The sequence below is a fragment of the Pan troglodytes genome, chromosome 2 (assembly GCF_028858775.2).
Source record: "Pan troglodytes isolate AG18354 chromosome 2, NHGRI_mPanTro3-v2.0_pri, whole genome shotgun sequence".
Taxonomy (NCBI): domain Eukaryota; kingdom Metazoa; phylum Chordata; class Mammalia; order Primates; family Hominidae; genus Pan; species Pan troglodytes.
In genome coordinates, this window is record NC_086015.1 from 164487600 (window position 1) to 164501593 (window position 13994).

At 39.7% G+C, this 13994-nt stretch overlaps 2 pseudogenes; both read right to left on the reverse strand.

Moving 5' to 3' along the window:
* Positions 1-6668: 6668 nt before the first annotated feature.
* Positions 6669-7974, reverse strand: LOC742953 (elongation factor 1-gamma-like; annotated as a pseudogene).
* LOC107970831 (26S proteasome regulatory subunit 4-like) lies at positions 7862-13913 on the reverse strand (annotated as a pseudogene).
* Between the last annotated feature and the right edge of the window lie 81 nt (positions 13914-13994).

A 13994-nucleotide genomic window follows, 5' to 3' on the forward strand; every position in this document is an offset into this window, starting at 1 on the left:
ATAATAAAATAGAAAGAATTGTTAAAGTAAGATGAAATTGCGGGGCACAGTGACACGTACCTGTAGTTCCAGCTCCTCAGGAGGCAGAGGCAGGAGGAACACTTGAGCCCAGAAGTTTGAGTCCAGCCAGGGCAACATAGTGTGAGACCCCACGTCTCTTAAAAAAAAAAAAAAGATAAAACAGAATAATTTCTTTTTTCAACTCTGAGTTTGCTGATTAAGATCCTCCGGGAAGCATGGGATTAGAGAGCTATGTGTGGATAGTCCCAATCTCAATCTCACATTTCTCCCTCTAGTATTATGGCATTGTTAAAGGAGGATCTAGGATTTCAATGTTGCTAAAGATGAAAGCTTAATAAAATAAGACTATTAACTCCTTTTTACAGAGAAATTAGTTTGAATTTACATGACTGTGGCAGACTATGTAACTGTCAACATGTCACTAAAAAATACATGTACACTCTGTGGATGTGGACCAAGATGGTGGACTAGAAAGCTCCACTAATTGCTCCCCCTGCAAGGATACCTAATTAACAACTATCTGCATGGAAAAATCACTTTAATGAGAACCAAAAATTAGATGAGCACTTGCAGTACCTAGTTTTAACCTCATGTCTCTGAAAGAGGCACTGAAGAGGTAGAAAAAACAGCCTTGAATTGCCAACACCTGGCCTGCCCCATCCCCTAGCAGTGGTGGCATGGTACTGAGAGCCTTTCTGTGAGCTAGGGAAAGGGGAACACAGAAATTGTGAGGCACTAAACTCAGTCTTGCTCTGTTATAGCAGAAAGAAAAACTGTACCAAACTCAGCTGATGCCTGCCCATGGAGGAAGCATTTAAATCAGCCATAGCCAGAGGGGAATCACTGATCCCAGTGGCTAGAACTTGAGTTCCACAAGCCCCACCACTGTGGGCTAAAGTGTTCTGTGGCTCTGCATAAGCTTGAAAGGCAGTCTAGGACACAAGGACTGCAACACCTGCGGAAGTCCTAGGACTGAACTGAGCCCAGCTCAGTGGACTGGGCGGGGGAAGTGGGGTGGGGGGGGCATGTGACATACTGAGATACCAGCTGGAACAGCCAAAAGAGTGCTGGCATCACCTTTCCCCTAAACCCACGCTGCACAACTTGCAGCTCCAAAATAAACACCTTTCTTCCACTTGAGGAGAGGAGTGGGAAGAGTGAGGAAGACTTTGTCTTGCATCTTGGATACCAGCTCAGCCACAGCAGGATAGGGCACCAGTTAGAGGTGTGAGGTCCCCTTTCCAGGCCCTAGCTGCCTAATGACATTTCTAGACACACCCTGGGCCAGAAGGGAATCCACTGCCTTGAAGGGAAGGACTCAGCCATGGCAGGATTCACCACCTGCTAACTGAAGAGCCTATGGGCCCTGAATAACCAGCAGCAATGCTCAGGTAATATTAATACATCCAGGGCCTTGAGTGAGCCTCTGAGACTTGCTGACTTCAGGTGATACTCAGCACATTCCCAACTGTGGTGCCTATTGGGTGAGACTCCTTCTGCTTGAGAAAATAGAAGGAAATGTAAAGGGGACTTTGCCTTGCACTTTGAATACCAGTTTGGCCACAGCAGGGTAGAGTACCCAGAAGGGTCTTGAGGTCCCTGATTCTAGGATTTGCCTATTGGATGGCATTTCTGGACCTGCCCTGGGCAGAGGGGAGCCTGCTACCCTGAAGGGTGAGTCTGATGCCAGGCAGCATTCACCACAAGCTGACTGAAGAGCCCTTGGGCCTTAAGGAAACATCAGTGGCAATCTGGCTGTACTCTCTGTGGGCCTGTGGTGGTAGTAGCTATGAGGTAAGTCTCCTCTGCCTTTGCAAAGGAGAAGGAAAAGTGGGAAGAACTGTGTCTTGTGGTTTGAGTGCCAGCTTAGCTGCAGTACAATAGAACACCAGTTATATTTCTAAGGTTTTTGACTGTGGTCCCTGGCTCCTGGATGGCACATCTGGACCTTCCCAGGGACTATGAGAACTTACTGCCCTAAAGGGAAGGATACAGGCTTGGCAGCCTTTGCCATTATGGATTGTAGAGCCCAAGGGCCTTGAGTGAACATAGACAGTAACCAGGGAGTGGCTAGAGTAGGCCTTGAGTGAAACACAATGCTGTGCTGCTTAAAGTCTGATGAGGCACAGTATTAATGGTGGTGGCCACAAGGGTGCCTGTGTCATGTCACCTCCAGTTCCAAGTGGATCAGAACAGAGAGAGACCCAGTGTCTTTGGGAGAAAGTAAGAGAAAAGAGCAAGAGTCTCCGCCTGATGATCCAGAAAATTATTCTGGATCTTTTCTAAGACCAGCAAGTTGGTACCTCGACAAATATGCAAGAACCACAGCCTTACTGGGCTTGGGGTGCCCCCTAAAACAGATACAGCTTAGTTCACAACACCCAAGTCCTTTCAAATATCTGGAAAGCCTTCCCAAGAAGGATGGGTACAAACAAGCCCAGGCTGTGAAGACTACAATAAACACCTAATTCTTCAATACCCAGCCACAGATGGACATCTACAAGTATCAAAACCATCCAGGAAAACATGGCCTCACCAAATGAACTAAATAAAGCATCAGGGAACCAGTCCTGGAGAAACAGATATGTGACCCTTCAGATAGAGAATTCAAAATAGCTGCGTTGAGAAAACTCAAAGAAATTCAAGATAACATAGAGAAGGAATTTAGAATTTTATTAGATAAATTTAACAAAAATATTGAAATAATTAAAAAGAATCAGGCAGAAATTCTGGAGTTGAAAAATGCATTGCGCATACTGAAGAATGCATCAGAATCCTTTAATAACATAATTTGTCAAGCAGAAGAAAGAATTTGTGAGCTTGAAGACATGCTAAATAAAAATACACAGACTGAGGAGGCAAAAGAAAAAAGATTAACAAACAATAAAGCACACCTACAAGATCTAGAAAATGGCCTTAAAACAAAATCTAAGAATTATCTCCTTAAAGAGGAGGTAGAGAAAGAGATAAGGGTAGCAATTTTCTTCAAAGGGATAATAACAGATAACTTCCCAAACCTAGATAAAGATACCAATATCCAAGTACAAGAAGGTTATAGAACACCAAGTAGATTTAACCCAGAGAAGACTACCTCAAGGCTTTTAATAATCAAACTCCCAAAAGGTCAAGGATAAAGAAAGGAAGCAGCAAGAGAAAAGAAACAAATAACATACAAGGAGCTCCAATACGTCTGGCAACAGACTTTTTAGTGGAAACCTTATAGGATAGGAGAGAGTGATATGACATATTTAAAGTGCTGAAGGTATAAAAAGTTTTTCTGTAGAATACTATATCCAGTAAAAATATCCTTCAAACATGAAGAAATACAGATTTTCCCAGACAAACAAAAGCTGTGGGATTTCATCAATACCAAATCTGTCTAACAAGAAATGCTAAAGGGAGCACTGGAATCAAAGAAAAGGATGTTAATGAGCAATAAGAAATCACCGGAAGGTACAAAACTCACTGGTAATAGTAAGTACAAAGAAAAACACAGAATATTATAACACTGTAACTGTGGTATAAACTACCCTTATCTTAAGTAGAAAGGCTAAACAGCTAATCAATCAAAAATAATAACTAAAATAACTTTTCAGAACATAGATAGTACAATAAGATACAAATAGAAACAACAAAAAGTTAAAAAGTGGGGGAATAAAATTATAACATACAGCTTTTATTAGCTTTCTTTTTGCTTGCTTGTTTATGCAAACAGTGTGTTATCAGGTTTAAAAAATGGGTTATAAGACAGTATTTGCAAGCCTCAAGGTAAACTCAAGCCAGAAAACACACAAAGAATACACAAAAAAATAAAAAAGCAAAAGAAACTAAATTATGTAGCCAGAGAAAATCACCTTCGCTAAAGGGAAAACAGAAAGAGAAAGAAGGAAGAGAAGATCACAAAACAATGAGAATATAAACAACAAAATGGCAGGATAAGTCCTTACTTATCAATAACAATATTGAATGCAAATGGACTAAACTCTCCAATCAAAAGACATGGAGTGGCCGAATGGATAAAAAACATCAACAGCAACAACAACAACAAACAACAACCACCAAAAAATAAGACCCAATTACCTGTTGCCTTCAAGAAATACACATCACCTATAAAGACACACAGACTGAAAACAAAGGGATGGAAAGAGATATTCCATGCCAGTGGAAACCAAAAAACAGCAGAAGTAGCTATACTTATATCAGACAAAATAGATTTAAAGAGAAAAACTATAAGAGGCAAAGAAGGTTACTATATTATGATAAAGGGGTTAATTCAGCAAGAAGATATAACAATTATATATGCACCCAACACTGGATCACCCAGGTATATAAAGTAAATTTTATTAGAGCTAAAGAGAGAGATAGACCCTAATACAATAATAACTTGAGACTTCAATACCCCACTTTCAGCACTGGACTGATCTGCATACAGAAAATCAACAAAGAAACATTGGACTTAATCTGTACTATAGACATAATTGATATTTATAGGACATTTTATCCAGTGGCTACAGAATACACATTCTTTTCCTCAGCACATGGCACATGCTTCTCTTCAGGAGATGTAACTACTTCTGACTCCAAGTAAGTGTTTCAATAACACCCTGTGCAGATTTCAAGCACTAAATTTAATTCATGTTATTGTCATTATCTATATGTCTGTTTACCAAACCGGATATTGGCCTTTTCATGTCATTTTAGTATCTTCTGTCTTTGTATCCACACAGTAAGTGTAGTGTCTGAGGTGTTGTAAGTCCTTCACAAATATTTGTTACAGACATTCATTTGTTGAGGAAAGAACTCATGTAGTTTATTTGATCACATAATGAGAGCTTTGTACTACTTTCTGTTTTCCCTGGCTTGCCAAAAAAGTTCAAGCCAAATTTTATGCTCTGTGACAATAGCTATCTTATCCTAACTCTAAAAGATATTTTTAACTTTTGTTTTTATTTTAATTAAGCTAACTACATGTTTTCATCTAAATGATCTTAAATGCATTTTGGAACTATAAGGAATATAAATTATAAATAAATACACTTAGCAAATTTTGGCTCATCTCTATGTTGAAGGAAGATCCAATCAATGCCTCTCACCACGATGAAACATTAAGAAACATCAAGCAGTAATAACTGTTAGATAAACAGGCAAAGGTATTATGTGTTATGCTTATGAATAGAAAAGGCAAATAGAGATTACTCAAAGAGTAGACTGGAGATTTATAAACTGTAAACAGACACATTTACATGGCTAGAGTTGCTGAGATGATATTATGCAGTGAGGAGACTCATGTGTTGAAAACATTCGTTTTACTGTTAGTTATGTATTGGTTGTTTTGCTACTTAGAAGAAAGACAAAAGGATCCTCAGAGGAGAAGGAGATTATAAACCTGGTGAGACAGCTGCGTAGTGGCCCAGTTATGAGAAAAGCAGAGGTCAGATGCAGGTACCAAGGTCAGGCAACAGAATCCAAAAGGTACACTTCTATCACTATGAGAGAAAAAGAGTATTAGATTTGAGATTGGAGAATCTCAATGATCCAAGGAAATTATCAGTTGCTTTGGATAGTTACAGTGACATAAATCCATAGGAATATTATTTTGTGAAGTAAGGAGCATATTCGTTGTGAAATTACTCTTGGTTTTGCTACAGGCTTACCAAAAGGCTGAAGGCTAGAGTGAAATGGGAAGACAGAAAACAACAGGAGGGAAAAGGAAAATCAGAAGGCATGATGACAAGGCAGAGCTTTATTTATTAAAGTTATACTTTGGAAAATTTGAGAAAGTAAAGGAGTTGATCATTTTCCTGAACTGTAAACATACCATTACTTACAAAGTAAATAGCACTTTCTAGATGAAAACAAACTACTGAAAGAATGAACAAAGAAGCAGTCATTTCACCATCAAGTGAGTCAATATTTGCTTTTTATGGTAACCAGAAATATCTGGGTTTGTTTTTTAATCTTAATGGTATAAATTTTAATGACAAAGATTATTTAGCCTTTAGTAAAAAATTGGAAATTCCTACAGTGAAGTTTGCTCTTAGAAATGGACTCCAGTTTTAGAATGAAAAGTGCCCTAACTTAACACTTATTTGTTTGTCAAGGTTGATGAGACTATCTAGACATTGTGAAGTGGAAAAGGAATATGCCCACAGAGAAGGCTGGCATCTGCACTGGGAAAGGAAACTTAGAGGCAGTTGCTGGGCTTGGCCTGTGGTAAGGGTTCTTGTCCTTGACACCTGCTCTCAGAGGTCAAAAAACTTTTAGCCTTCCTGAGGCCATTTGGGGAGTCTGAAACTTCCAAATTCATTATTAATATTGAATTGTGAGATTTCACATAAAAATCCACATTTCTGATTTCTTTTAAAAAATCAGATAACATTCCAGCATAGCAACTATCAATAGGAACTGAATAGAAGCTGCTCATTTGGGACAGAGCCAGGTCATGATTGTCCCTTCCCTAACCCCACTATTTTTGCCAGACATGGAGGCTGAGTTGCCATCTATCAAAATGATTGCACAGCTGTTTGCTTTATTATAGAATTAATAAAATATTGAAGCATTTCTTTTTTCTCAATGTTCAGTTTTCTTTAATGACCCTCATCTCCCTGAAACAAAGTTTCAGGTAGCTGGGTGATGGCAAGAGATGTTCACTTGACGATTTTGCCCTGATTGAAGGCTTTGCCCACATGCTGGAAGGCTCTATCCCAGGAAAAGTACTCTTGAACCTGTATCTGGGTCTCATCACTGCCAGGATCCAGTTTCTGCTACGTGTATGACTCGTAGTCCACCTGCCAATCTGGACTCAGGGGAAAGGCAAGCTCCTGGCCTCTGAAGACCCAGATTCCAGAAATGGAGCTACTATTGTTGGTTCCAAAGAGGATGACATGGCAAAGGTGTTCTTCCTCAGCTTGTCTAGTCATTGGAACATTTCAGTGATGAGGTTGCAGCTCATGAAGGTCTGGGTGAGCTCTTCAGGGAAGTGATACTCAGAGAACCATAGGGACCAGCCATCCTTAACAGAGTGCTTCCAAAAATATGGCAGTGACACAGTGTGTCCTAACTGGAGCACTTGGGTGTAAATTCACCCAACACAAAGGTACCCTTGGGCAGCTGAGCAAAGAGGCCCTTGGCCTTGGGCTCAGCAGCCGGTGCCTGCTCACATTCATCCATCTCCTCCTCAGAAGCAAGGGAAGCCACACTTTTTCCTCTTTCTGTTCAGCCTGAGGCGTCTGCTTCTCTTTTAACGAACCTTTCTCTTTCCATGGGTTTCGTTTTTAGTCGGGCTCTCTGTAGAATTTTTAGCATCAAACTGGGCCATCTTCTCACACAGTTTCACTTATTCCAAGACAGCCCGCAACTGGGTCTGGTTAATGCAGATGAGGAGCCAAGGGTTGATACTGAGAAAGGCTTGGTGGAAAGAAGGCTCCAGCCCCTGCTTATAGAGCCATAACAAGGTGCAGACAACTGTGATGTCAGCCAGTTACTCATTCACCCACCAGAAAAGTCCTCATCTTCAAGTGAGCATCCAGCAGCTCCAGAATTCATCTCATGTCCTCTTTTGCATTCTTAGTGGCCTATTTGTTGTGGTGCACGATGCCCAAGGTAGGGAAAAACCAAGTACTGGCTAAGGGCACTATGTTGTTATCAGCAAAGCCTACCCACTGCACCACCTGGGCTTCTGCTTCTGGAGTACTTTCCTGCAGCTCCTCATTGCTCACATAGTAGGTAATGACATTACTCTTAAACACACAGGCTCCACTGTCACCATCAAATGCTGGAATCTTGCCAGCAGGAAATTTGAAAAGAAATTTAGGGTTGTGGTTGGTTTGGCCAAAGTGGAAGTGGGGATGGTGCAGAGAGCATGCAGACCTGAGCCCTGCTGTATTGAGCAGTGATGAGGGCTTTGAAGGCCCTCCAGTTTTCAGCATATGTGTACAGGATCTAAGCCATCATGGTGATTCTTCAGAGAAAGGGAAGGGAAGAAAAACAAATCAAGAATGCATTTGGCTGCAAGTAACAGAAAAGCTGACCAACATGACTTAAACATGAAGGGTTTATTTTTCTCATATTACCAAACCTATGCAATTACTGGCAATTGGTTTAGCTACACAACTGCACCCAAGGGTCTAGACTCTTGCTTTACTTTCTGCTAAGCATCCTTCACAAGCTGGCTTTTGTCTTTGTGGCTATCTCCTCACAAGTACAAAATGGCGTTTGCATCTCCAGATAATTTGTCCACTTCAAAGCAGGAAGAAGGGGGAATGATCAAGGGCCAAACCAATTGTATGTCCCTTCTACAGAGAAATTTAAAATTCCTCAAGTCAGCAGCATGTTCTGCCTACATCTTATTGGTCAGAACTGGGTTACATGGCTAGAAACAAAGGAAACTGAGAAATAAGAAAATGTGAGTAAAAATTTTGGCATGGACCTGGTTCTAGGCACATTGCCACCATAAAAAGCTCAGAGTTTCACTGAAAAAAAAAATAGAAAGAAAGAAAATAAGACTATCTCTTGAGGTAGGAAATATTTTATTTAAGCCTCAGGGGTGATCTGTACCCATGGATGAAATTATAGATACAAAAACTAAGCTGGAGATCTTAAACCCAAAGTCCACAAGGGGATAAATGACTAAAACAGGCAAGTGACTTGTGTACATCTATATCTTCTCTGCATAATTATTTCTAAGATACTCTTCACAAGAAATATGACTTTTCCAATTGTTCTGGAATCATGTGGCATCTTGGTCCATTTTTATCACACTTGTGTATTTTGCATATCAGTCTCCTGTCAGATGATGGTTTGCAAATATTTTCTCCCATTCTATAGGTTGTCTCATCACTCCATTTACTGTTTCCTTTGCTATGCAGGAGCTTTCTAATTTAATATAGTTCAATTTGTCTATTTTTGTTTTCATTGTCTGTGCTTTTGGAGTCTTAGCTGTCAAGTCTTTGCCTAGGCCAGTGCCCTGAACAGTTTCCCTTTGTTTTTTTCCAGTAAGTTTATAGTTTGGGGTCTTATATTTAAGTGTTTAATCCAATTTTTTTGTACATGGTGAGAGACAGGGGCCCAGTTTCATTCTTCTGCATATGGTTATCTAGTTTTCCTAGCACCACTTATTGAAGAGATTGTACTTTCCCCAGTGTATGTTATTAATGGCTTTGTCAAAGATCAGTTGGCTTTGAATATGTAGATTTATTTCTGGGTTGTCTATTCTGTTCCATTAGTCTATGTACCTATTTTTATACCAATACTAAGCTATTTGGGTTACTCTACCCTTGTAATATATTTTGAAGTCAGATAGTGTGGTGCCTTTAGCTTTGTTCTTTTTGCTCAGGGTTGCTTTGACTATTCAGGCTCTTTCATTGTTCCACAAGAATTTTAGGACTGCTCTTCCTATTTCTGAGAAAAATGGCATGGGTATTTTGATAGGGATTGTATGGAATCTGCAGATTGTTTTGGATAGTAGAAAAAAATTTTAATGTGTAGATTATATTGAAAATATTTATATTCAAAAATAGTTTGGATTCTAAACACTTAGATTTTACCTGATTAAAATCAGAAGTATTGATCTTATTGTTAGAAGAAGCTTTGGTTATCTTAACAGACAGTTTCTACATAAACAATTATTTGATTATACAAAATATCAAATGTAAATAGAAATAGACCAAGAAACAATAGACATAAATAATTATTTAACCAGTAGCAATCATTTGGATCACCTTTTAAAGGAATTTTTGGATACATGAAAAATGGAAAGATATTGTAATAAGATAACGCAGCACACAAAGGCATTTGATCCTAACTCATCACTGTTACTACACTTCTATTTTTCAGTAGTGGTGGACCCTCATTATTGCCCATCAATCATTCAGTTTATTATATAAACCATAATGCAGGACCTTGTATTCTGCAGACAGCACAGGTCTTAGAATGCCAACATCTGTCATGGGCTGTAAGACACAAAATTTAAATGTTTATTTCATTCACTACTTTAGACTTTTCTCTTTTTTTAAGTTCTAAGATGGACCAAGTTATCCTGTTGTTTTTTCTCTTCAGGAGGAATAGACAAGCATTTAAGGCAGCAAGTACTGCAACTGGCTGCTTGGAAAGGCAACAACCAAGGAAGGGCAACAAGGAAAGCCATAGTGACATTGTGCTCCAGAGGCTGAAAGTGCTTAGGATCAGCAAGGCAGCACTTTCCCTTTTCCCTTTGCAGGCCATGTTCTCTAGCGCGTTGCCTCAGTGCCCTTGCTAATAGCAGACATTGCTGCTCCCAGCCCAGCATTTGCAGCCTCAGTTTTAGCTGGCTTGGCCATGCTGTTTCCTGTGGTTGTGGTTTGTTAATTTTCACTGCTGTATATCGTTCCATTATGCAAACCTGCCACAATTCATCAATATTACTGTTAATGGATTTTTCTTTTTCCTTTATTTTTTTTTGGTGAAAGAGCATGCTTTATTGGAAAGCAGAGTGCTGCACAGTGACCAAGAGATGAAGGCCGCCCAATGAGCATTTACACATTTTACTCCAAAAGACACACAAAACGTCTTACCAACAAAAATAAACTGGAACAGGAGTTCCTTTGGGCAACTCCCCAGCCTCATCCTTTTCAGGGATTGGAAAATCTCCCAACCATTTTCCTGATGGCAGCTGTGGTTCACTAGAGATAGAGCCCCTTGGGAGTGCCTTCCTGTTTTTTGCAAAGAACATTTTCTTTATATTTTTTGAAGTCTTCATTTGTTACCTTCGTTCTGTGGCTCTCTTAAGGCCATCAGGCAAGCTTCTGTGCAGATTGCCTTGATGTCAGCACCAAAGAGGTCATCTTTAGTCATTATCAAGTCGTCCAGGTTTACATCATCGGCCAGTGTCATCATGCTTGTATGCATCTGAAAGATGCTCTTCTTAGTATTTTCATTAGGGAGGGGAATCCCGATCTTCCTGTCAGTGCGGCCTGGTCTGCTAAGTGCTGGATCCAAATTTCTGTTTGCTTTGCGGCCATGATAACTTTCACATCTCCCCTAGAATCAAATCCATCCAACTGGTTCCACAGTTCCAACATTGTTCGCTGAATTGCTATCTCACCACCAGAATTTGAGTCATATCTTTTTGTTCCAGTGACATTAATATCATCAATAAACACAGTGGATGGTGCGTGTTCTTCAGCAACTTGAAACAATTCCAGTATGAGTTTGAGCCCATCACCCAGGTACTTCTGAATAAGTTCAGAGCCAACCACTCTCAAGAAAGTGGCTGAGGTTTGGTTTGCTACCGCTTTGGCTACAAGGTTCTACCTGTGCCAGGTGGACCATAGAGAATGACCCCCCACCCCGTAGGAAGCTTTACACCCGTCTCTTCATAATATTCAGGTTGGGTGAGAGGAGGCTCCACAGATTCCTTAATTTCCTGAATTTGGTTGTCCAACTTTTCTCCCAGTATCAGCATAGGTCTCCTGGGGAGTCTTTTCCACCTTCATCACTGTGACTAGGGGATCCGTGTCATCCATCAGCACCCCTATCACTGCATGCACCTTGTGGCTGAGCAGAACCGAGCAGCCAGGTTCCAGCAGATCCTTGTCTACAAATGAAAGAATGCTGATGTAGTGTTCTGAGCCCACAGATGTAGAATAATGGCATGATTGTGATCTCTTCCAAGGTTCCTACTGCTATTGGGGTCCCCCCTCAGATCATCCACTTTTAATCTTTTCTGTTGCTTTTCTTCTAATGGTTTCATTTATTTCTGATTTCTAATGAATTCTTCCTCCATGAGAAGACAGTCTTCAATTCTCTCTAACTTCAGTAATTTTCATCAGCACTGAGTGTGAGATGTCACCAGTGGCAGTTTGCTGGCAGCATCTGGTCCCTTTGTTTTCTTCTTCTCCACTCTAGTTGGTACAGGAGGTTCATATTTATTTTTCTTGTCCTGTCATTCTTCTTGCAAACTCCAGGACCATAACCCCCACTCTGACTTTCACCCATCTTGCCTTGGCCAATTGAGCTGCCAATTCTTTCTTAATGTCTGTCTTTTCATTAGGCTGTGGCTTCACAAGGTGTTCGTTAGGTTTTTTTTTTTTTTTTGGATGAATGGATACTGAGTAGATGGTGTAATGTCATGGTGATGTGAGATAATCCTGGAAAAGGTTAGTTGGGGCCGTACTGCGGAGAAGTGCAAAGTCTGGTGAGAAGTTTGCACTAATTTGTTAGACAATGATGCTTCAGAGTGGAGTGATCAAAAGCACAGACTAGGAGCCAGACTATCTATGTGGGTTCCACTGCCGGTCCTACCACTTACTAGCTGTGTAACCTTGGGGTTACTTACCTAACATATCTGTGTCTCAGTTTCCTTACCTGAAAAAAAATGGATTTCATAGGAGGATTGTGAAGATTAAATGAATTCATATTTATAAATTGCTTAGACCAGTACCCAGCACAAGGTAAGTTCTGCGGCAGTGATTATTAAATAAAATGGGTATCCATCACAGGTTTTTGAACAGGGAAGTGGCATTTTTTGGAGCAGAATGAGAGGCTGTAATAAAGGCAGGGGCAGTGGTCCAGGCTACAGCTACTGTTATGGTCAGAAGGCTGATTCTCACTGACCTCTGTTGCCTGTATAAGACATACTTATGAGCAACTCACAAGCAGAAAATAACTTGACAATAGGGATTGAGAAAATTACATTTTCAAAAATTTTATCCTTTACCTTTGCAGACAAATTCTGAGTGGGTGGGCAGTTTGGAATTGCAACCTCTAATTAGAGAACTTTCATCTTTTATATCCACCAGTGAATGAACTGTAGTTACCACAGTGGTGGAATTTCAGACCAGCAGGAGAGGGACTTTTTCCATCCCACTGAAATGGCACAACATAAGTTTCTCCCTATGTTGCCTAAGCATGAGGTTGATTTATTGAAATTTGCAGAAATTTCCACTGGAAGTTTCCTGCAGTGAAGTTGTCTCTGTAGAGCTGGGTCATCTCACTGAAGCCACACTATGGAACAGTGAATATGTGGGAGTTTAGGAAGAAACAGATGCTACATTCCAACTGGGCACTTTGAAACATTTAAGAAAAGGATCACTTGCTGACTAGGGAAAACAACAAGGAATGATGCAGAACCCTGAAGCTAGCAACCCTGGGGAAGCCTGATCATCTTAGGTCTGAATTGCATGCTTAATCTTATTTAATCCTCACATTATCTCCATAGCTATTATTACTAATACTTCTCAGATAAGGAAAACTGAGGCTTTAAGAAGTTAAGTGAGTTGCCCAAGGTCTCACAGCTCGTAAGAATCACCCGAATCAATTTTAGTGTTAGGTTTTCTGAAGCTAAAGTCCATGCTCTTTTCGCCACTTGAGTAATCTACTGACCTTTTATTTATGCAATAACTTTATATTTTACTCTATTAGGTGAGTATACTTGTATAAAATTCAAACATTACAGAAATTATAGAGTAAAATTATGGAGTAAAAAGTTCAGTTCAGTTCTTCTGACCTCTGTCCCTCAAACCACTTTTTTTCTCAGAAGTTATCATTATTGACAGTGGGACGTGGCTTCTTCCAGATACTTTTTCCCCTGTGCATTTACAAACTTAGCACATATATGACTATTTTTACAGAAAAGGTAAACTGAAGCTTAAAGAAGTTAAAGTGACTTGCCCATGGTCTGTTTCTGCTGGATATCCACTGTAAATAGGGTCATTTTGTTAATAATTTCCTTTAACTTCTTATTACTTTGTGCTTTTTTTCCTTTTACTTTGGACCCTTCCCTCCCAGAGTGATTTGAATTATTTCATTATACTGTGGCTTAAATTATACAGATATATATCTACATATCTATAGATAAATATCTAAATATATATTTAGGTATTAAACTTCCTGGTGTCTTTATCGTTATACATAACTACAAAACCTGAATAAAATTAAGAAACAACATAATTTAAAAATTAAAGTTAAATCATCAATGTTAATGCAATGCAATTTAA